This window comes from Apus apus, chromosome 1 (assembly GCF_020740795.1).
Source record: "Apus apus isolate bApuApu2 chromosome 1, bApuApu2.pri.cur, whole genome shotgun sequence".
In the NCBI taxonomy this organism is placed as follows: Eukaryota; Metazoa; Chordata; class Aves; order Apodiformes; family Apodidae; genus Apus; species Apus apus.
Genome location: NC_067282.1, coordinates 31,011,325 through 31,032,664, shown reverse-complemented (window position 1 = coordinate 31,032,664; position 21,340 = coordinate 31,011,325). Strand labels below are relative to the sequence as shown.

The window sequence follows — 21,340 nt, the reverse complement described above, 5'->3', positions numbered from 1 at the left end:
AATGTTTCTTTGTAACACTCAGCCCAATTAAATCACATTACAAACCCAAAAATTACACTGCATGTAGATCTTCTAGCTCTGGCTTCTGAAAAGAAAAGGCCATTTTCAAAGACAGAAAACACCTTTTTCAAAGTTTAGCTTTATTTGGAAAATTCCTAGCTAATGTGAGCTATTAATTTATTTTTCATTGGATATCTTCTGATCTCTAAGCACAAAGTTTCTCTTCATTTCCAAAAGATGTTCTGTTAGCACTAGATTTGATATTGAATATGACAACATTTAGGTAACACAGTGGGCTTCTCTATATGAAATTTGAACTGTGAAGATTTGCACTTGCAAAAAGGGCAATTAATCTTCAGTTTCATATTTTGAACATGCAAACAAATTGCTTGTGGATTACTGGCAGCTACAACTTGACACTTAACTGTTTGTTATTAATACGCAAAGCCATTAGTGTAATTAGAAATATGGAAAAGAAAAATATCAACACTATTTACATTAGTTAGTTACTAGGATGTAAAATACTTTGTCAGCTGTAATACAATACAAATTGCTGCAAAGCGTTTAATACAATTATAACATGCATATATTCCAAGCACTACAGTTTATATGCTAGGTCTGTCCTCCTGGGATCAATTTATGATAACTCTATGCTGAGTATCTTGTCTTGACAAAATAATGATACTTCATTCCTGTGTTGCTACATTTGGCTACCACACACTTTATGCCTGAGTAGGATTGCAGACCCAGTCATTGCATCACCGGGATGCAAGGGACGGGAAGCTGAAGGTATGATTAGTCTCTGTAAAGAAAGCCCCACACATAAGTGTGCACCTGCCTCTCCAATTTGGACATATTTTCCTCAATCAAACACACTAAAAAAGGCATAACATGATCAAAAGCAGATCGTATCCACTCCTTTACTGTTGGCATTGTTTTCTTGAGTGTTCATATTAAAAAACCCACTCAGACATTTACTATCTTCATCCCATGCATACACAGCAAGTAGTAACAGGCAGCAACTCTGCAATGGAGCTTTAGGAGGCCTAAAGAAATTATTCTTGCAGGTGACAGCCACCTAGGTGAGTATCGTAAGGTGGACAAAATAAACTCACATCTTAATGGACTGTTACTTTATTAAATACTCAAAGTCATTAAGCCATGTAAGCAGAAAGACTGCCTTCATTTTCCTTCATTCTCTTGCATTTGGATTTAAATTTGCATTCAGAATTACTGGCATTATAAACAGTAACCAATCTGAAACAAGACTATTTCAAAGCTCCTTATTAGTGCTTTAATGTTTAAGTCTTACAGTTGTGTAACACATTACTGACATCCTAAATTAATAATAATGTGTGTTATTTGGTAACATATGGCATGTTTTGCAGTGTGACTCAGCTGTGACTGTTGCAGTGAATCAGAAGACAGTGGTCCCAGGTTCCCAGGTACCAAAGTGGCATCCTTGTAATCACCTATGGTAAACACGTATTTTCTAGCACTGGAAAGGGAGACAAATGGTCACAATGCCAAGCCAGATCAGAAAAGGGAAGCATTTAAACACATAACTTCTTTGCATAACTTTGATAAATAGAAGGGACAACATAGCAGAGATGCACATTACTAAATATAGCTCAGTGCCTAGATGGGGAAGCAAATGAAAAATGAACAGGGGAGCTGACACTGTCGCTAACCAGACAAAATTGCTACTGCCCAGTTGGTACTGGCTGGATCACTGCCCTGCTTTGTTTCCCAGCTGCTCCATGGGGTTGCTCCACAGCTCACCAAGAGCAACACAGTCCTATTTGGATGAAGCCCCAAGTAAGAAGAAGAACAGACAAAATGTCTGTATGTAACACCTGGTTCTGGGCTGGCTGAGGGCTGCTACAACCCCAGCTTTTTGGTTGAGCACCTCAAGGCTTCTCCGACTCTCTTCCCTGCAGGCCATGGCTCAGAGGGGCAAACATGGTGGTTAAAGTCTGCTGTTTTCATTTGCGTTCCTCTCTCCTCTGAAGGGAGAACCCTTGCTCCAGTGCTCCAGCAAGGAGCTGTTTGAATAAACAATCATCCAAACCCGGCACTGTTGGCTGCAACGTACAACCTTTGTGCTTGTAAGGGAAGGAAAACAGCCACCATGCACCTCTGGAGGTGTCTTGTAAGTCACATACACCTTCAAGACTTCCAGCCACCTTCTTCCTCACTACGTCAGGCTGTGCAACACCTTGGGTGACCCAGCTGCAAGGGACAGCCAGGGGACTGGTGTAGCCCAGGGAATGACCACTGCTGTTAATGAACAGCAGTGTCTGTGCAGCAGTGCTGAAGGATTCCATGCCCTGTGTCCTTCCCAGGGAAGTGGTGGAGGCACCGTCCCTGGATGGACTTGCCAGGAAAGGCTGGATGTGGCACTTAGTGCTGTGGTTTAGCCAATGTGGTAGTGTTAGGTTATAGGCTGGACTTGATCTTAAAGGTCTTTTCCAGCCTTGGTGATTCTGTGATTCTGTGTGGGAGCTTTGTTGCATGGATGAAGGAGGCAGAACCCTTCTGGCTGAACTTCTTGGCTTCTTCTGGCTTGTCACAATCTCACATTAAGTTTCTGTGTTAATGTTTCAGATTTGCACATAGTTAAAAAAAAAAAAAAAAAAAAAAAAAAGTTGCAGTGTACCAGTTATTTCTGCAAGATTTCAGAACACAAACTTTGCAGTTCTTCTACTGTTTGGCATAGGCTGCCACAGATGGAAGACAGATATTTGTCCACCAGCGTTTAAAGAGGACCAGATTTTTTTGTTTAGAAATTTTAGCTGTTTAGCACTCCCAGCCATACAACCAGACAGACAACTCCTCTCCCTCTGTAGCAAGTGCAGACACAAATGAGGAAGGGAGACCATTGCCTGTGTAGGATTCACTTGCACAGAGATGTCTGTAGTGCATCAGGACTGCCTCTACAGTTAGGTCTGGAAAAAGGGGCCAGCTTTTCTAACCTGACTTGTAAAGTCCTGAAACTCAAGTATCTTTCTGCCAAAGGAGAGCTCATTTACTGAAAGGGAAGGAAAACAAGGTCACCAAGTAGCCATTTCAGCTAACGTCAGCTGGGAAGATTTACTATTTCTGAGTCCTTCCAACACAAGCATCTGAGGGAAGTTGCTGAATTGGTGCCCGTCTTGCTAAATCAGCCACGCTTCTTTCCCAGCTGTCAATTTAGACTGACCTCAAATCCTCCAACTTCCTCCCCCCAGCATTATGGTCATTCTTTGCCATCACACCTGATCTTTCACAAAAGTTTCCACACCTTCCAAGCTTGTCACAACAACCCTTCGAAGCCAAGTTGACACAACAGACTTCATTTCTCTCAGAGGCACATATGCCACAAAGATTGCAGTTCATCACCTATACTTCTCAGGCATTGCTGAGCCTGCTCAAGTGGGATAGCACTTTTGCAAACAGGGCAGCACTGCTGCTTCTTTTTATTCACCTTTTTTTTTTTTTCCTTTTAATGTAGAAAATTGCTTCAAGAAAGTCTGTTTGAGGTTAAATTCACAATTTATGCTCAAAAGACTGTCTTGTGCGGTGTCCAAAACCTGCACAGAAACACTGTCACCATTTCCTGGAATCCTGAGTACAGCCCAGAGAATGGAGCTTCCTCATCTTTTCTGGCATCCCCTGAGCCTAAATACTTTAGAGCTTGAAGATTTCTTCCTTTTGCAGAAGGATGGTGCTACTGGGTGGTGCCTGCATGACAACGTGCACGCAGGGATAAGTTTCCAGGAGCAATGGAAAGTGATCTATGCCACAGAAGTCCTACAGCACTTACTCCTTCCTTCTTTCTGCATGATGTCTTGGGAAAGTTTCAGGGAGAAAATTAATGCTGACAACTGACAGACATCAGGCGGTGTCTTGAGGAAGACAGGGAAACGTGCAACCACATGGACAAGGGCAGCAGTGGCAGGAGGGGAGAAGACAGATGGCTGGTTCACTCCCAGCTGGGGATTGGAAGTCACAGGTGACCCAAGGCCATGTGCCCTACTAGTAGCAGCAGCTTCCTGCTCAAAATAAGAAGCAGGTTCACACATTTGTTCTCCAGTTGAGTTCAGACATAAGCTGCAACACAGATGCTCACAGGGCACAAAGGGGACACCCAGCAGAGCTGGCTGCAAAAGAAAATTTAGAGGAATGACAGCAAGTTTCCTTTTACAGCAGGGTCTCTAGCGAGGCAGTAAAAGGCAGTAGAAGCTCATTCTGCTAATTTATTTTTTTTTGTGAAGCCCCTCCTTGTGTAAGATCCCTCTGCTGCCAATCTCCAGAGACTGAAAATTAATTAAAAAGAGGAAGAAACATTAAAAAAAAAAAAAACAAACAAAAAAACACAGGAAAGCAAGATAAAGGCATAAAGGAGAAAATAAAGCAGAACAAGTGAGACCAAATAAATGCACCACCAAGAGGGAACAGACTAAAAGGATGGTTGTAAAGACACATCAATAGGTTTGAGAAACAATTAAGGAAACATAATAATCAGAAACACTGCTGAGATCTTCTGCACATGCTCTGAAAGCACCATGAGACATAAGATCCTCTGACAGGCCTGGACACAGGTGTGAACATCCAGAAGACCCAGTAGTAATACAATAATACAAGAAGTTATCCAGGCAGGTGCCTGATCCCATACATAAAATGGAGACAACAGCTCTTCTCCAGGTTTTGCAAGACATCTCAGGACCTACAGATGACTCACACTATGAAAATATTTTTCCTATTCTTACAGAACAAGTAATTTACTTCAAAAACCCACTGTTTTGGAGGAGACACTATACCAAAAACTGGTCATGGATTTTATTAGTAAGAAGAATTCAAGCTCTCTCCCAATTAAAAATTTCTTCAAAGTTTCTCACACAGATCAAGGTAAGTTCAATTGTTACATTCAGGTATTCAAGAAACCTTTTCCTATTTAGAGCTGAGGCTCAAAAAATTGTCAAGGTCTATAAATACTTTAGAAAGAATAAAATCTTCTTTCTCTTGCTTCCTTTCTCCATTGCTAGGAGCTCAGCAGAGTTTCAAGCATCATAAAGTGTGACCTGACTTTTAAAAGAGAAACCACTACCTAAAAATTGCTTACTTATATGCAAGAATGTGTTTCTGAAACTGCCTCAATATTTTCTTTAAATGTTCCAAGTGAGATGCTAGCTTCACTGAAATACTTGAGAAAATTTCCATGAACTTCAGTGTACCCAAGATTTGAACTTTTATGGTCATTTTCTTCCCAGTATTTAGTCACACTTGCACCTTTACTCCCTTTAGCAGTTGAAGAAAAGTAAAGGAAACAGAGAAAAAGCCAGTTGAATCACAGCCTTAAGTATGGGGAGATCAAGAGTAGAGCTACTTCTGTGACCTCCCTGATTTTACATTCAGAACTTCTTACTTGCTCTTGGAGACTCACTTTCTGTTCAGTCTGAAGATAAATTTGTGAGTTTGGCTACACGTTTCTCTCTGAGAAACTGTGAGAATCATACCCTTCCCAATTTCTGCCATGCGAATACCACATGTGCTACTGGAAATTCAGCTGGCAAAGACCCACCATACCGTCCCCTTCATGGCAGTTGAGATTTATCAAGAGCTTTAAGAAGTTCAGCATCAAAATAACAACAAAACTCACACATACTCCAAATCATCCAACACAAAACATTAATGTATCCATTACACATACCTATTTATTACAGTTATTCTCCAAGTTTCAAGATGCACATAACCAAGAATTGCTTTGATTCCCAAGTCCAAGATCTGAAAAGGAGATATATTTTTTTAAAGTCACTAAAAGTATACAGCTTAAGTATACAATAGAAAAAAATAATTGTGCAAAATTACTATTTGGAAATGAGCTTATAGGATAGTCCTTCTAAAGTTGTGCATGACATGAAAAGTGTTGAAGGTGATCAAAACAATGGTATGATAGATTATAGGTTATTAAAATTAAGATACATATAATACTGTGGAGATTATTCGGCAACTGCTACATGAGTTCAAAATTAGTCAAAAACTCTGAAAACACAACAAATTTTCCATAAGCAATTTTACTACAACCATCTGTAAAGAAAGAACAAAACGAACATATTGCATATGCAAAATTGCCAGTGGCACAGCACAAAATATAAATGTATTAGGAAACCACAAACATCCCTATGTACATTTAAGCAATATTCTGCCTTTACTTTTCAGCAAGACAGTGGCATGAATAGGGAAACTAAAGGATATCATTATATGCATTACCTCCTGCTTGTCCAAAAATGCTGAACAAGGCAGTTCTGCTACAGGTGTGAAATTCTAGATGTACATCTCTGTAAGCACACGTATAACACCTCATCACAATCAGTCCGAGAGTCTATGTAAATTTTCCTGGTGATTCTTGCACAACAGCACTGAGCATAATGCATTTAGTAAGTCTAATGTGCTTAAGAAAGATAAAAGAGGACAAGAATCTATCAGGAGAAAGAAACATGCTCAGAAGACCATGGAAAGACACAAAGCAGGGGAGGGGGGAAGAGGAAAAAATAGCTCCTTTGTCCAAATGCAGTTGGCTCTGGACAATGACTTGTGAGATGATCATGTCAGCTTCACCATCATAAGAACATTCTGTATCAAGTATTTCTGTGACAGCATTAGCTTCTTTGAGCTCTGCAGCAGGACACACTGTTTCACACAGTGCTGCCAGACAGCCACAGCTCTTAAAAAAAAAAAATAATAAGCTGAGAATACGAATTAGAAAATGTCTCATTCTTTCTTTTCCCCACAATTTTGCCTGAGCTTTTGCCTGCAGCTGCACCATTGGCACCCACTGCATGATTCCCAGTGCAGGCAAAGTGAATCACCCCAGTGGAGTTAAGACACATTAGTTATAGAACAGCCTATACCCACTATGGATCAATGGTCACCTGGCTGGGGGCACCTATGTGCTCCAACTGAAGAGCAGGCATTTTCTTCTCCAAAGGCTTGGCCCACCAAAGGAGTCCTAGACTCTCCCTGTTCCCTTCTGTGAGCTGGTAATTTTCAAGCAGAGAGACAAAATGTAAATATCAGCATGGATAATTATTTCACTGCTCATTTTTTTTGTAAGATAATCAGACAGAAAGATAAGGCTCACTCTGAGAAACAGAAGCAGTAGAAATTTTTATCCAGCAACTGCATGAAAGATTCTGCCATTTTTTCTTGCAAAAGCAACAGTTTGTTGATTTGTAGCTGCTGCCTAATTTCATGTGCAAGAACAACAACTACAGAAATCCTTCACTGGTCTTCTCTACATATTTTCAGGCAATCTCTATAAACATGACAACTTGTAGGTTTATTTATTCCATGCACTATGTTGCCATTCCTGTTGGTGATGTCAAATGCAGACAAGCCAGGCTCAGAAGCTCAGATTCCATCAACGAGGCACAAGTAACACAACTACATCTCTGCCCTTTGTATTTCCTTTCCATTTCCCCAAAAGATTTCCACAAGAAAGGATGCAGAAATCACAAAGAGAATGTCATTAAAGTTAATGTGCAAATCAGCAAAATATGACCTCTAAGAGGAGTGGGAGCTATTTACTGTGTAATAGTGATAAAAATCTGCAAGAGCAGGTGGCCAAAGTTTAACGTTTATTAATATCTTGCTTTTTCTGCATTTCCTTCTCTGGTAGTTATCCTGGTAGCACTTTTCCCACATACATTCACTCCCCATGTCTCGCTCTCCCCTCTTACTTATCCCCCTCCTTTCTTACTGCTTTTATAGCTGTATGTTTTATTTTCACTTGCAGGGGCTCTACAGTTCACTACAAGCACTCATATTACCACACCTTGACAGCAGTAACCACCCATCAGTTGAAGCACACTAACCACCTAAATGCATGCTATTCCCTGGCCATAACATCTTCAACCAAGTGACCTTCATGATTGTTAGTATCTTCCAGGGGCTGAACTGTCATAGAATGGTTTGGGTTGGAAGGGACCTTAGTTCCAATGTCCCTGCATGGGCAGGGACACCTCCCACTAGACCAGGTTGCTGAGGGCCCATCCAACTTGATCTTGAACACTTCCAGTGAGGAGGCATCCAGAACCTCCCTGGGCAACCTGTTCCAGTGTCTTACCACCTTTACAGTGAAGAATTTCTTCCTCATGTCTAACCTAAATCTACTCTCTTCCAGTTTAAAACCATTATCCCTCATCCTATCACTACACACCCTTGTAAAAAGCCCCTCCCCAGCTTTCCTGTAGCCCCTACAGGTACTAGAAGGCTCCTATAAGGTCTTCTGGAGCCTTCTCTTCTCCAGGCTGAACAATGCCAACTCTCTCAGCCTGTCTTCATAGCAGAGGTACTCCAGCCCTTTGATCATCTTCACAGCCCTCCTCTGGACTTGCTCCAACAGCTCCATCTTCTTGTTATGTTGGGACTCCAGAACTAGACACAGTACTCCAGGAGGGGTCTCATGAGAGCAGAGTAGAGAGGAAGGATCACTTCCTTTGACCTGCTGGCCATGCTTCTTTTGATGCAACCCAGGATACGTTTGGCTTTCTGGGCTGCAAGCACACATTGCCAGCTCATGTTGAGCTTGTGTCATAACGGTAATCTTCAAAACACCAACTGGGTGCAAAATTCTACTAATGCAGTAACATGAGACAACATTGCTCAAAGACACATCTCAAGGGATTTTTGACCTGAGAATATTTTATGTTATATTTATAGAGAAACATTTTGAATTATTGCATGGCAGAGGAAAGCTCTGTGACAGAATGTTTGCAGGCAAAGATAAGAACAATTGTATAAAAGTATAAGCACAATTTGCTGTGCATTATATTAGTGGTGTGCATTTGGCTACCCATCTGAAAGCTTCAAAAAACCTCACAGGGTTGCTAAAAGATGCCAAGGGAAGTTTTCACTCATAGCACACTTTCCATCCTTAAAAACACCAGCTGCACTTCTACAAACACATCATGCCCTTCACAGTTATCCTGTATTCTGCAAACACCAAAAACCCCCTCCCACAGTTATTAACATCTGCTTCATTTACTGATTCTGACAAACTGAAGGACAAAGGCATGATTTAACAGATTGCTCTGCGTAAAGAAACAATGCAGTTCACAAAAGGATTCATCAAATGCCCCTGTCAGAAAGCTTTACAAAGCACAGCTTAATGAATGTATGCAAATTGCTATAATATATAAAATGTCTGATACCTCTTCAACAAGTAATGCACTTACGAAATCTATAGAGAATGGTAAGATAGATCAATCTCATTTGTCTTTGAAATAAAGTGATTTGGTTTCCTCCAGATAATTTCAATATTTTTTTTAATGCCTGGTGGCACGACAACAGTGCACTACGTACAACGAACCACTGTTTCAGACCCTGGAAGATCTGATTATTCAATACAAAAAGCATTCAGCAACGGACAATCTGGAAGCACACTGGTACACTTCAATATTTTCCTTCAATGTTTTGACATTCTGGCATTTAAAAAAAAAAAAAAAAAAAGGTTATTTCCAAGGTTTGCTGCATTTAAACAGCCCCTATTTTTTTTTCACCGTTGCTTAACGTGAGGTTGAAGCTAGAGTATAAGCCAGGCTGATATCTATAGCATGCAGAACTGCTCAGATCTGAAAGCACATCAGAAAACAAGATGCATCCAGGATGATCACTGCTGTTGCTGTTTTCAACATTATTGATCAAGAGATCTGATCATTTTCTTTTCATCAAGATAAGGACAGAATGGCTTGTGAGCTAAAATGATTTCTGATGAAAAAAACGACAATTTCTGGAGCTTCTTTCCCCTGATAATGGAATGTTCTTTTCATTAACTTACTCAAAAATAACCTGAAACATAATGCATTTTCAGTGTTTTGTCAAAGAAGCTAAAGTGCACAATCACCCTTTATGAATTTATGGAAAAGTAAACAGAACTTGTCTATTTTATTTTTTTTTTTTTACTTGGAAAAAATCACAGAGAAAAGAATACAGCATAGTAATTGCCTCAGAAACTAGCAGGTACTGAATTTCTGGATCTTAGATTCTCTACTTGGGACTAGGTGGGTGTGGAAGAGAAGGAGGACCAGGAGGTACCATGATTTCAAAAACTTTTTTTTCTCTGAAAGCATGTATCAGAGGAGCCTAGGTGCAGCTAGTGATGCCTTGGGGCTGAGATGGATTATATCACTGTTTCTGCACACTTTAGTAGAGGCACTATTCACTCTAAGAAAAAACATCCTGAGACCATCATATGTACTAATGTAAGACTTATTTCTGATAATTTATAATTGTCGACCACCTTCGTACACCCTCAGCATCCACTGACTACAGATACGGAACACAAATTGTCTGGCATCTTCATCTTCCATGCAGTCACATTCTTCTGGAGTCTGTGATGGACAAGGTCCAGGGCCAGCTGGCCAATTCATTTACATGCTTTTTATTAGGGCTACAACTTTCCAACTGGAGGTTGTCCACCATATTCTACAGAATTCAAGTTTTCATAGGAAATCAAAGGAATCCACATGCTGGGACTGCAAAAGGAAAACAAACATTCTCTAATTAACACATTCTTGGGTGGTTCTTGGCTACATTCTGCTTGAAGAAAAATCCCTGATGTGAATATGATGCAAATGTTAGCTGATGGATTTACAGTAAAGAATTCTCCCTCCCCAAAACAATAATCTAATGAAAAACCAGATTCAACTCTTGTCTTATATCATCTATTCTTTCACAATACTACAGAAGTAATTGCTGTTACTAGCAAAGCAAGACACAAGTTTTGCTCAGTGCCTTAGGCAAAATGACTAAGTTGGGCAGTACTCAACACAGGATTCTGAAATCTCTGCATCACAGGACCACAGTTTCTGCACTGGGAATTAACTAGACTGTAAAATAAGAGTCAAGGTTGAAACACCATGTCAGAAATGTATTGTGATGTCCTAATTTTGAATGTATAAACTTGTGAAATCCCTTTTGTTCTGTTACACTGAATATTCAGTATGTGCCAGGCACTGTGGAAAACATTTTTATTTATATATGAACATACATTAGAGTAAGTGTTTATATAACATTTTTCTAGAATTTGATTTATATCATTGACAATTGTTGGGTGATGTCTTTAATGCTCAGTAGCACTTTCAGGTGCCAAGTAGAAATATTTAACAAACCAGGCTGCTCTCATTTTTACATCTTTTTTTGCAAGGTGGTGGGTTATCTGGCTTCACATTCAGTCAAAGACAAATCTGGGAATAAATAAACAAGCCAAGCCTTTCTCTATTACACCTCATTTCTCAGTGTGACTCTTTCAGATTCCATCATTACCATCCCTATTTTAAATTTGTTCCTTTAATGTAGATCTACAAGTACAGAAAAATATCTCCCCTTTATACTGTACATCGAGGCCAACAGATTCGCAGCTGATGTAGTTAATAAAGGCAAATTAAGGAAGCTACATCTTACACCTCCTCTCATCTCCTGAACCCATGTCAAATTATACAAATTATAGTAAGTAAAATTAAACTTTCTAACTTTTCCCTGAAATAGGAAGGAAAAGATTATTCATGGGAGCTAGTCTTCTTACAGCTCCCCTAAGATGCAACATCTAATAGATTTCAGGGTTGAAAAAAAAAGCCTCCTGTACAGATTTCAGTTTCAGTCTAATGAAACAGCTTCAGTAAAGTGTATTAACCTGCAGACCATAATTGACAAAATTACAGTCACGCTGTGTGCAACAGAATGTGTTATGTGATAATCAAATGAAACATTTTTTTAACCTTTTCTTTAGTTCTTTTTTTCCATCAGGGGACATCAGTGTTTCAAGTCAGGGTGTACTGTTTTAGCAAAACAGGTGGAAAGCAGAGCCAGTCCACTCAATCCTACATCCTTACCTGCTAGCAGATTCCTGCCACCCATCACAATGCGGGTCCGTGTGAATAGAAGGATGACCATGAGCCAGCAATGTGCCCTTGTAGCCAAGAAGGCCAAAGGCATGCTGGGGTGTACTAGAAAGGTTGTGGTTAGTAGGTCAAGGGAGGTTCTCCTCCCCTCTATTCCGCCTTGGTGAGGCCATATCTGGAATATTGTGTCCAGTTCTGGGCCCCTGAGTTCAGGAAGGACAGGGAACTGCTTGAAAGAGTCCAGCACAGAGCCACAAAGATGATTAAGGGAGTGGAACATCTCCCTTATGAGGAAAGGCTGAGGGAGCTGGGTCTCTTTAGCTTGGAGGAGACTGAGGGGTGACCTTGTCAACGTTTACAAATACTTTAAGGGTGTGTGTCAGGAGGACAGAGCCAGGCTTTTTTCAGTGATGTCCAGTGATAGGACAAGGGGCAATGGGTGCAAACTGGAGAATAGGATGCTCCACGTAAACATCAGAAAAAACTTCTTTACTGTGAGAGTGACAGAGCAGTGGAACAGGCTGCCCAGAGAGGTTGTGGAGTCTCCTCTGCTGGAGACATTCAAAACCCACCTGGACACGTTCCTGTGTGACCTAGTCTAGGTGATCCTGCTTTGGCAGGGGGCTTGGACTAGCTGATCTTTTGAGGTTCCTTCCAACACCTAACATCCTATGGTTCTATTCACCCATTTCTGTTACGGACAGAAAACCTGTACTGGGCAGCAGTGCATCAATAACAGCAAATGGTTCTGGGACTATCCTGAGCTGACAGTGAAGTGGACTAGAAAGTGAAATTCTTTCTTAGATTAGCTTCTTGGCAAGCTAGTACAAATCCATGTTCCCTATTGACAAAAGAAGAATGAGGAGGTTTCTAAAAACACAGACTTCTATTCAAAGAAAGCTAATTTCTAATGGCTGAAAACATCCTCTTTGTTGTGGGAAAATACAAGAAAGAACTCACTGCTCTAAAGTCTGTCTCAAAAGTAGCATCCAAGGTGCAAAGACTCCCAACCTGAAATATTTCTGTTAAAGTACAAAGTATTGAGCAACTTTACTGTGGCAGGCACTTCTGTTGAGAAAGGGTCCTCACCGGCCCTGATACAGGCAGGAGAGGCACACAACACAGTGACTGCATTTCATTTGACAATGCAGAGCTGAAACTACTTTGCTGCATCTCTCCTGACAGTCTGAGATATGCAGAAATCTGGTGCTATCATTGCAATCCAGAGGCTGGAATAGAAACTGTAAGGAAATGTATCCTTCTTCTTTTAAAAGAAAGGAAGAAGCACTAAGGTGCATTATTTCATCCCAGTGAAAGACTGGGTCAGCAGCTGAATACAATAGATGCAATAAATCTCTAACCCTTCCCTTCTTTAGCTACAGTGACAACTGCTGGGAAAACCCTCTTCAGATAATCATGATGAATGTAAAAAGGGGCTCCAGTAAGTTGAATATAGATCATATTTTTCAAGAGAATATCATGGGAAGTTCAGATGCCCATGACAATCCATTGTCCTGGAAGGTCTGGAAGTTCCTTAGTTAACAACTAGCACAATATTTGAAGATTATGATACCTCATTCCTCTGTTGCCTGGCAAGCTTTCAGCACAGGCTTCAGCTGGGAAAATTTGGGTACAGTGCTTGGGCTGTAGTATCAAGGGAATACACTACTCAGAAAGATGAACTGGGTCTTGTCTAGTTTCCTGAACTTGTTTCATCCGTGAGGACCACACAGGATCTGTTCCTGTGTGCCTGCACACAACACAATCTCTTCCTTACACCACCACCAAAAGACCAATGTTTTTTTGGGAAGGCAGCTGGCATCCTCAGCTTCAAGGCTCTGGCAACAGTAAGAAATTTCTTACACTGACCTCTCAGACTGGGGCCTTCGGGCATCTGTTAGCAGATAGCAGAACCCACCAAACATAAAATAGGTGATAGTACAAACACAGGAGCAGTGCTCAGTGTCCTTTCTGGCCCCTCTGGTAACACTATGGCTTCATAATGCAGGCTTAATATTTTTTTTTAATTCTTTTTTTGAGATCTGTAAATGCTTCTATGCATTCTCATAAAACCTTCCCTAAATGTACCAAATTCTGTCTTCAAGGTTGTTTTGTTTTGTTTTCTACTCAACTAGTGCATTTGGAGTTTATTCCAGAACTTCACCCCTTGGTATGTTTGAAAAATTTATCTTAATTTTCAGTCTAAATTAATTCAGGACTAATTTATAAGGATATTATCTTGTACTGATACTATCCTTCAATTTCAACAGCTCTCCTCCCTCTCTCGTGTTTGTTTTCCAAAGGTATTTAGAACAAAGTTTTTTCCATGATATTACATACAAATTATAGTGAATGGAGGCTTAGCATATTTTGTCAGAAAGTCTGACAGAAGGTAACCATCCACTGGGAAAATATATTTAACTTATGTTTTTGCTACTGAACAAAAGGCAGATGCTGATTTACTTTCCTAGTTACTCCAGGATAAACCAGGAATGATTATACCTGCATGGAGAGCAAACTATAACCTTGAGTGCCAAAGCACCTCACTGCTGTCTTCTAAGATGTGGTGGCATTGCCATGGAGAGCACCAAGACTCCTCACTTCTTGAACCATGACGTCTGAAACTTCAACAGACCTCACCTGTAAACACCCAAGGAAGTCTGAGGTCCAGGACTGAGGAACTGATGGTTGTAAATCAGGTGGCCCTCCAGCACAGCTGCTCTGTATAGATCTCCAAGACTTCAGCACCTAGGGGGAATTTCATCACCTTGGGCTACCCTTAACTGACAGAAAGAAATAGGTGCCTCTAGGGCTCAATTCCTCTCATCCTAATGTGGAGAACTAAAATAACTTAGATTAATTGCCCCCAACTATAGGGTCCAATGATGATAAAATGAATCTAGGGACAGTAGGTTTGATGCAGGCACTTACACCGCAAATAGGTTAAGGTAGTTGAGACAAATCTTACTGCTGAAGTCTGCCTCAGGAGAGCTGGCATTCAGACAGATCTGAAGTCATGAAGAGGGAGGGGTTCGAAGGATGGGTTTTCAATGACACCATGATCTAATCTCTAAGTCTTTACTGAGTCCAGCCTTTACTTGTTGAATTTTAAGTAGAAGAATTTGAGATTTGGCTCAATGATAGCAGCAGTAAAAGTCATTTTTAATCTCAGAAAACTGATTTATGATAAAATATTAAAATAACTAAATATGTATATCTTGACTAAAGCCACTATTGAAAGAGAAATATGATAATTATCTACAAGCTCTGGAAGGATGCACACACTAAGGATTTTTTTTTAATAGGGATTTTCAGGAAACTATAGCTAAGAGTAATGTGATTATACTAAGCAAAGTAAAATATAGGCTGACAGGGAAAAAACCTCCTAATAATGAAGTGTATTCTACTGTAGAATAATCTTCCAAAGGAAACTGGCTGAAGTCCAATCACATCTAAAGCCAACTGGATGAAGATCCACAGAGAACAATCCTGCATTAGCTGCAAGATGGACTAGATGACTCAACAGCACTTTTTAATTTTTAAATTCCTATCATACCACTGTATAAAATAATCCAATAAGCTAAAGGGAAGAGGGAAATAGGCTTAGCAGCAACTGCACAGACGTCTATTCTCCAAGGTCTGCATGCTGCAATCAGTGTGTCTTGCACTGATTGCACAGAGGGAGGAAACATCCGTATGTGGTCAGAGGATTGTGTTGATTTGGTGCTATGAACTCATAGGCCTGATGTGCCTTTCTTCTCCTTGCCCACTCCTTAATAAAATAACATTACCAGAAGAATCGACCCTGTGTTCTAAATGTATCAGTCATGATTTTTGCTGCACCAGCTACTCATAATTGGTTTAAGCTTTCTTGATCTCAGATGCCAAGTGGTGTTAAACAAAACAGAAGAAATAAATAGCCTGCAGGCATTTATTTCCACTGAAATAACAAGGAGTAGCATAACAATGTTTTCCTAAAGTTATTATACTTATTTTTAAAGCTGTGCAATAGTTTACTCTCAAATTTTGAACAGGCTATGTCATTTTATAGCTAAAAAATCTTGTCAAGAGTCCATGTTACTATACTCTATTTTCTGTTACTCGCGAGCCACAAATAATAGAAGTCTTCTTAGACTTAGAATGGCTATTCAATTTAAGTGAGGATTTGGTTTTCCTCTTCAGGGAATATCAGACAGTCTTAACTATATCTATGTGTATATATATATATAAAAAAATAACATTTTTTTAATAAAGTGTAACACTAGCCTTCTACAACTCATTGCTACTCCACTTTTCCCCCAGCAGGCTCACTCAGTAATGCTGACTAAACTTCTTCTACCCACTTCACAGAGAGATCTGAGAGTTCAGGGAATGTATTTAGTATGCATCAGGGGAAAACTTTTCTACAAATTATTTTGAATGAACATCATCATCTGAAAAATAGATCCACAACATATAGAGGTTTTTTTGTTGTTTGGATTTTTTATTTTTGTTTTATGTTTTGTTGTTGTGGGTGGTTTTTTGCCTCAAGTGCTCAATTAAGCACACAACAACAGAGACAGGATTTCTGTTTTTCAAAAGAAGGAGTATTAATGGAAATCTATGTCTGCATAACAAAACAGTGATCAACAGCTCATAGCTTACACCACTGATTATTCACATAATTTCTCCTTTATTTCTTCCCCCTCTCCAATGAACCTTCCAAATTACTATTTTCCTACTTTTATTTCCTTTGTCAAAAGAGTAAAGAGAAAGCACATATTAGAATTTTACCACCCACAATCCTTAAAAATGCTTACACATTTGAGATTTTTCCATCTCTCTTGTCTTTAGGATAATAAGAGACATACAACACAAACTACCCTTTACCAGATACATTTGCTAATTCCCACTCCTGGAGATAGAGCTGAGGCAATAAAGTGGCAGAAGTGTCCCTGAAGTCTGCTTGCCCCTGAAGCTGAGGTTGCCTGAGTAAAAGCAACCAATTGTTTTTAATTGGTCTGAACATATGCCACGAGGAAAACTGGTTGTCTCTTTATAGGTCAAAGGAGCTGGACACACACTGCTGCAGGATGGTGTTCAAAGAGTCACCTGAGATGCTATAAAATATGGAAGACAATCATCAGGAAGGCCAAGAGACAGGCCTATTGACAGCAGAGGCGTGAGTACACGACAGGAGCAGTGGGCAGGGGTAGGAAAAGGAGCCAAAGGGAAGGGGCAGCATTTTGCCATCTCCAAACTGACCATGAGGCAGACGACATGGCCTACCAGAAAGCCCTAAAGATGTGAGGAGCTCCTTTTACCCTGTGGTTTTCTGGGCAACCTGGACATTGCTCGGTATGCAAAGGCAGCAACAAAGTCTCTGCTGTTGCCCTTGGGCTTCTTTTCCATTTGATGTCTAAGCAAAGAAAAAAAGAAAAACAAATACCAAGATCAGGGTATGATGAGACAGAATAATGGAAAAGCTGATTAAAGCACTTTCTAGGCCCCACACTAAGGGCCAGATTAAAGAAGAAATTGAAGGAATTATTTTTAAATTGTTTTTAGGGAATGATCACTAGGAAATTGGTTGTATTACACAAATCAGACAGCTATTTCTGGTAATGCTATTTTAACCAAAAGCTAACCTTGGTATAATTTGTCACTGATTTACAATGTTGACATAACTATGAAAAAAAATGGAGAAAAAATACTATATTTCTGTTTTAACTAAATGAGTAAGAATCAACCATTGAAAAAATAATCATATGTAAGGACTACATAAAGCTCAGCTTGAAGAACGGCTTTTTCCAGCAGTTAGCGGGACTGTCAACATAGCAAAGATGCTATGACATGAAAATACCTTCACAGCTTTACAACAGAGTAACTACTTGATGTCTTTGTTCAGTTTTGTTTAGCTCTGTTAGGAGATGTGTAGCCAGGCAGCAGCCGTGAAGGCTACATCATTTCCTACTGCAGGTTTCCCCACTTACATGGAAATATCTGAGGACAAGGATGATTTAATCATAGAGTATGTTCAGACAGAGGGAGTTTCTTGACAATGAATAGGAGGGAGAGATGGCCGTTCCTGAAGAGACGAGTTGGGGGCAAACTCAGAGCAAAGTCCCAGAAGTGACAGAAAGAAAGGGACTTTGCTCATTGAGATTTTCCAGCAAGGATTTAATAGCATCTGAGGTTAAATTTGAGTTGTGCAGTCTGGAAAGAATGACCAAAGGAAAACACTACCCAAATGAGGCAATCTGAAGGGGGGTAGACATGCTTTCAGTGGCTTTATTTCAGGCTATCTTTCATAGCAGGTCACAGATTTCTCTATTAAGAGTAATTTGGCTCTAGTTTAGTATCATGCACTGTAACACTCAGCACTAGGAACCAGAAGTTTTTGGGGTCATTGATTCAGTGTGCTCACTTTTAGGAAACCAAAACTGCCATATATGAAGTCCTGCCACAAGCTCAGATTATTATTGAAAAGATGTTGGAAAACGGAATGAAACTGTAAAAAAAAATACATTTTTATTCAACTGAAATTAATAATTTGAAAAGTAGGAAAAGTATTTTGGGGCTTGGGATATTGTACACTAGCATTTAAGAGTCCTAGTGTAGCAGGGACTCCAGGGGACCAGGTAATGAAATAGGAAGGCAGTTGCAGGGCAGTGACAAGGGTGGAACAGTTGTCCTTGTTTTAGGGTAAGCAAAAGGAAAACATCTCAGTCAGAGAAGGCAAAGAAGACAGTGAATTAAAGGTCCACTTTTCAATGTCAAATTATTTCCCACCCCCTCACATGCACAGTGAAAGAAGTCATGGGAAATTAAAATGCATGAAGATTGGGGAAGAAGGATTTCCTTATTCTTAAAATCCTGTATTTTTGGGGTCTGAGTCTTGATTTTTAAGTTTAGATTGCTATCAAGTGGCACCTCTCTTCTTGTGCTTTAAGATGCACATTTTAAGCTACTGTCCTGAGAACTCTTGCAAGGATTTTTTTGGATGGGCTTAAGTTTTGGGGATGAGGGAGATAAAAGGGACTAGAGAAAGATTATAAACTTTAGAAAGTATTAATATAGTTCTGCAGTGTGTCTGAAGAATTTTTAGGGACTAAGGCTTTTTGTGCCTAGCAGGTAACACACTGATCCTTGCAAAGTCAAAATGTTCCTGGGCTCTCCCTCCACTGTGTAACATTACACTGAACAAATGGAACAATCCCAGGACTTCTTAAAGTAGGAAAAAAAATAATCAGAATTTTCTTGGTATTCTGCATTAGAAGAACAGGAGAGTAATTCACTACAAATGAGATTCTTAAATACTACAACTACACACAAAAATTGAGCAAGTTTACATGCATTAATTGTTGCCACAATGTTGAAGCATCTGTGAGTGCAATTGCATTACTCAATTAAGCCCCAAATTGTCAAATTTATTCATGCAGAGCAGGCATATCATATTTTAAAATTATCCCAATCAGTTAGATAATACTCCCTTTCTCCACATGAAGCCATTCAACATTTAAAAGGAAAAAAATCCTTCCGGTTTTCCTTTAGATTCCAAGTGGGTTGAATTTTTCAGCTTAAGCCTTCCTAAAACACTGAGTACTAAATACTGAAAGCATTATACAGATTTTATAATTCAGAAAATGGGGATTTATAAGAACATATCTCACAAATTAATCAAGAGTGAAGGCCTAGGTACTCTAACTGGCATTGTCACTGCAATCTTAAAATATAGTTCAGTCCTCTTGCATTAAATTCCTGTGTGAGATCAGGTAAAGGGAAATCCATTGCCCACAAACTGTGAAATTTAAAAGACATGTAACTAATCAAGACTAATCATAAATACTGAAAACTAGAGAGTCCCACCTTTAATTTAGGAAAGAAAGACACACTCTGGCACACCAGCTTTTAAAGGATTTATGTCTCAAGTGCAGAATTATAGGTTCGCTGGTTACAAAGCATTTTCACATGACTGGAAGATATCTTCTAGCCATTAATAAGACCAGTTTAAAGTTTAATGGGTCCATTCCGAAGAAAAATAATTTACATGTGGGTGACTTCCCTTCTATTAGAGAAAACAACAATAGTGACTAAACCAGTATCTTCTGCAGCATGGCATAATTTCAGCTGTCTTGGTCATGATGAGTTGTGTGGCTGACTCATCTCACAGACATGCATCACATAATGAAAATGAACATAGATCATTTGCGATGTCAGGGATTAGATTTTACCTAAAACAGAGGACATACAACTATATAATGAGGGACTACCTAGAAAGCAGCAGGCAGCCAGCCATTACCTCTTTGAGTCACAGAAAATCCCTGACAGGTGCTTAATTGATTATACTGTGTCACGAGATGAGCTCTAGGCTGTGGGCTTGATTGCTAGGCTTCAAGTGAGGACACGTAATCCTGGCTTGTCACAGTCCCTGAGTTCAAGGTGTCATTCTGAACATGTAGTTTACAAGTCTCAAAGCCCTGCAGAGTTAAATTCTTATGAGAAATTTGTCTGTGCTACAAAAGGGCCTCAAAGCAATCTCAAGCTTTGGCAATGCCATAGGGAATGCCATAGGGAACTTATTGGGTTGCTGCATCCTACCAGTTATGACCACCAACACAACACTAGCAGATGTCAAAGAGAAATCAGGACACTGAATATACCTGACAAGCCCTCTTCAAGACCTGCTAGATGATGTTTAGAGATGTTAGCTGAAATAAACTCAACAGGGAAATTATTAATGGCACTGAGTCTGGTAGGTGTGTTCTTACCCTGGCAGATGCTCAGCAGACTGTGGGTTTGATTTTGTCTCAAAAGAAGGATGTGGAGAAGTCCAATCAGATAACAAAAGAAGTCTGCAAAACACCTGCCTCTATTTGAGATCATATTTATTAATACAGCCATTCAAGCAGTCTGATTCTTAGAACAAGAACTCAAATACACAGAACAACACCAGCTATCAAGAGCACCACCCAAAGCTGCACACAGTGCTTGAGGTGTGGCCTCACCAAGGGTGCCACAGTATAAGAATAACATTGAGGTGCTGGAGAGGGTGCAGAGAAGGGCAGCTAGGCTGATTAGGGGTCTGGAGAACAGGTCTTAAGAGGAGAGGCTGAGGGAGCCGGGGCTGTTCAGCTTGGAGAAGGAGGCTGAGGGGAGACCTCATTGCTCTCTACAACCACCTTTTCTCCCTAGTGACCAGAAATATGACAAGAGGAAATGGGGTCAAGTTGCGCCAGAGGAGACTGAGATTGGGTATTGGGAAAAATTTCTTCACAGAAAGTAGTGAGGGATTGGAACAGGCTACCCAGGGTGTGGTGAAGGCACAGTACCTAGAGGCGTTAAAAAGACAGGTGGATGTGGTGCTTCAGGATATGATTTAGTGGTTAGGGTTCGTAGGGTGGAAGGTTGGACCTTGAAGGTCTTTTCTAATCTTGATGATTCTATGCTTCTATGATTCTGCCACATGCAGGAAATGT

The 21,340-nt window shown here is 40.0% G+C and overlaps 1 protein-coding gene across 3 annotated transcripts in view; it reads right to left on the bottom strand.

Annotated features, from left to right (window-relative positions):
• Positions 1-21,340, bottom strand: part of ENOX1 (ecto-NOX disulfide-thiol exchanger 1) — a 367,973-nt gene that overhangs the window by 292,302 nt on the left and 54,331 nt on the right. For 2 of the 3 annotated variants that reach the window (XM_051631825.1, XM_051631855.1), the window contains exon 2: positions 5,693-5,766. The exons of the other annotated variant lie outside the window; for it this stretch is intronic. The gene's annotated coding sequence lies outside the window, so the exon portion shown is untranslated. The remainder of the gene's footprint in view (positions 1-5,692; positions 5,767-21,340) is intronic. 3 annotated transcript variants of the gene reach the window in all.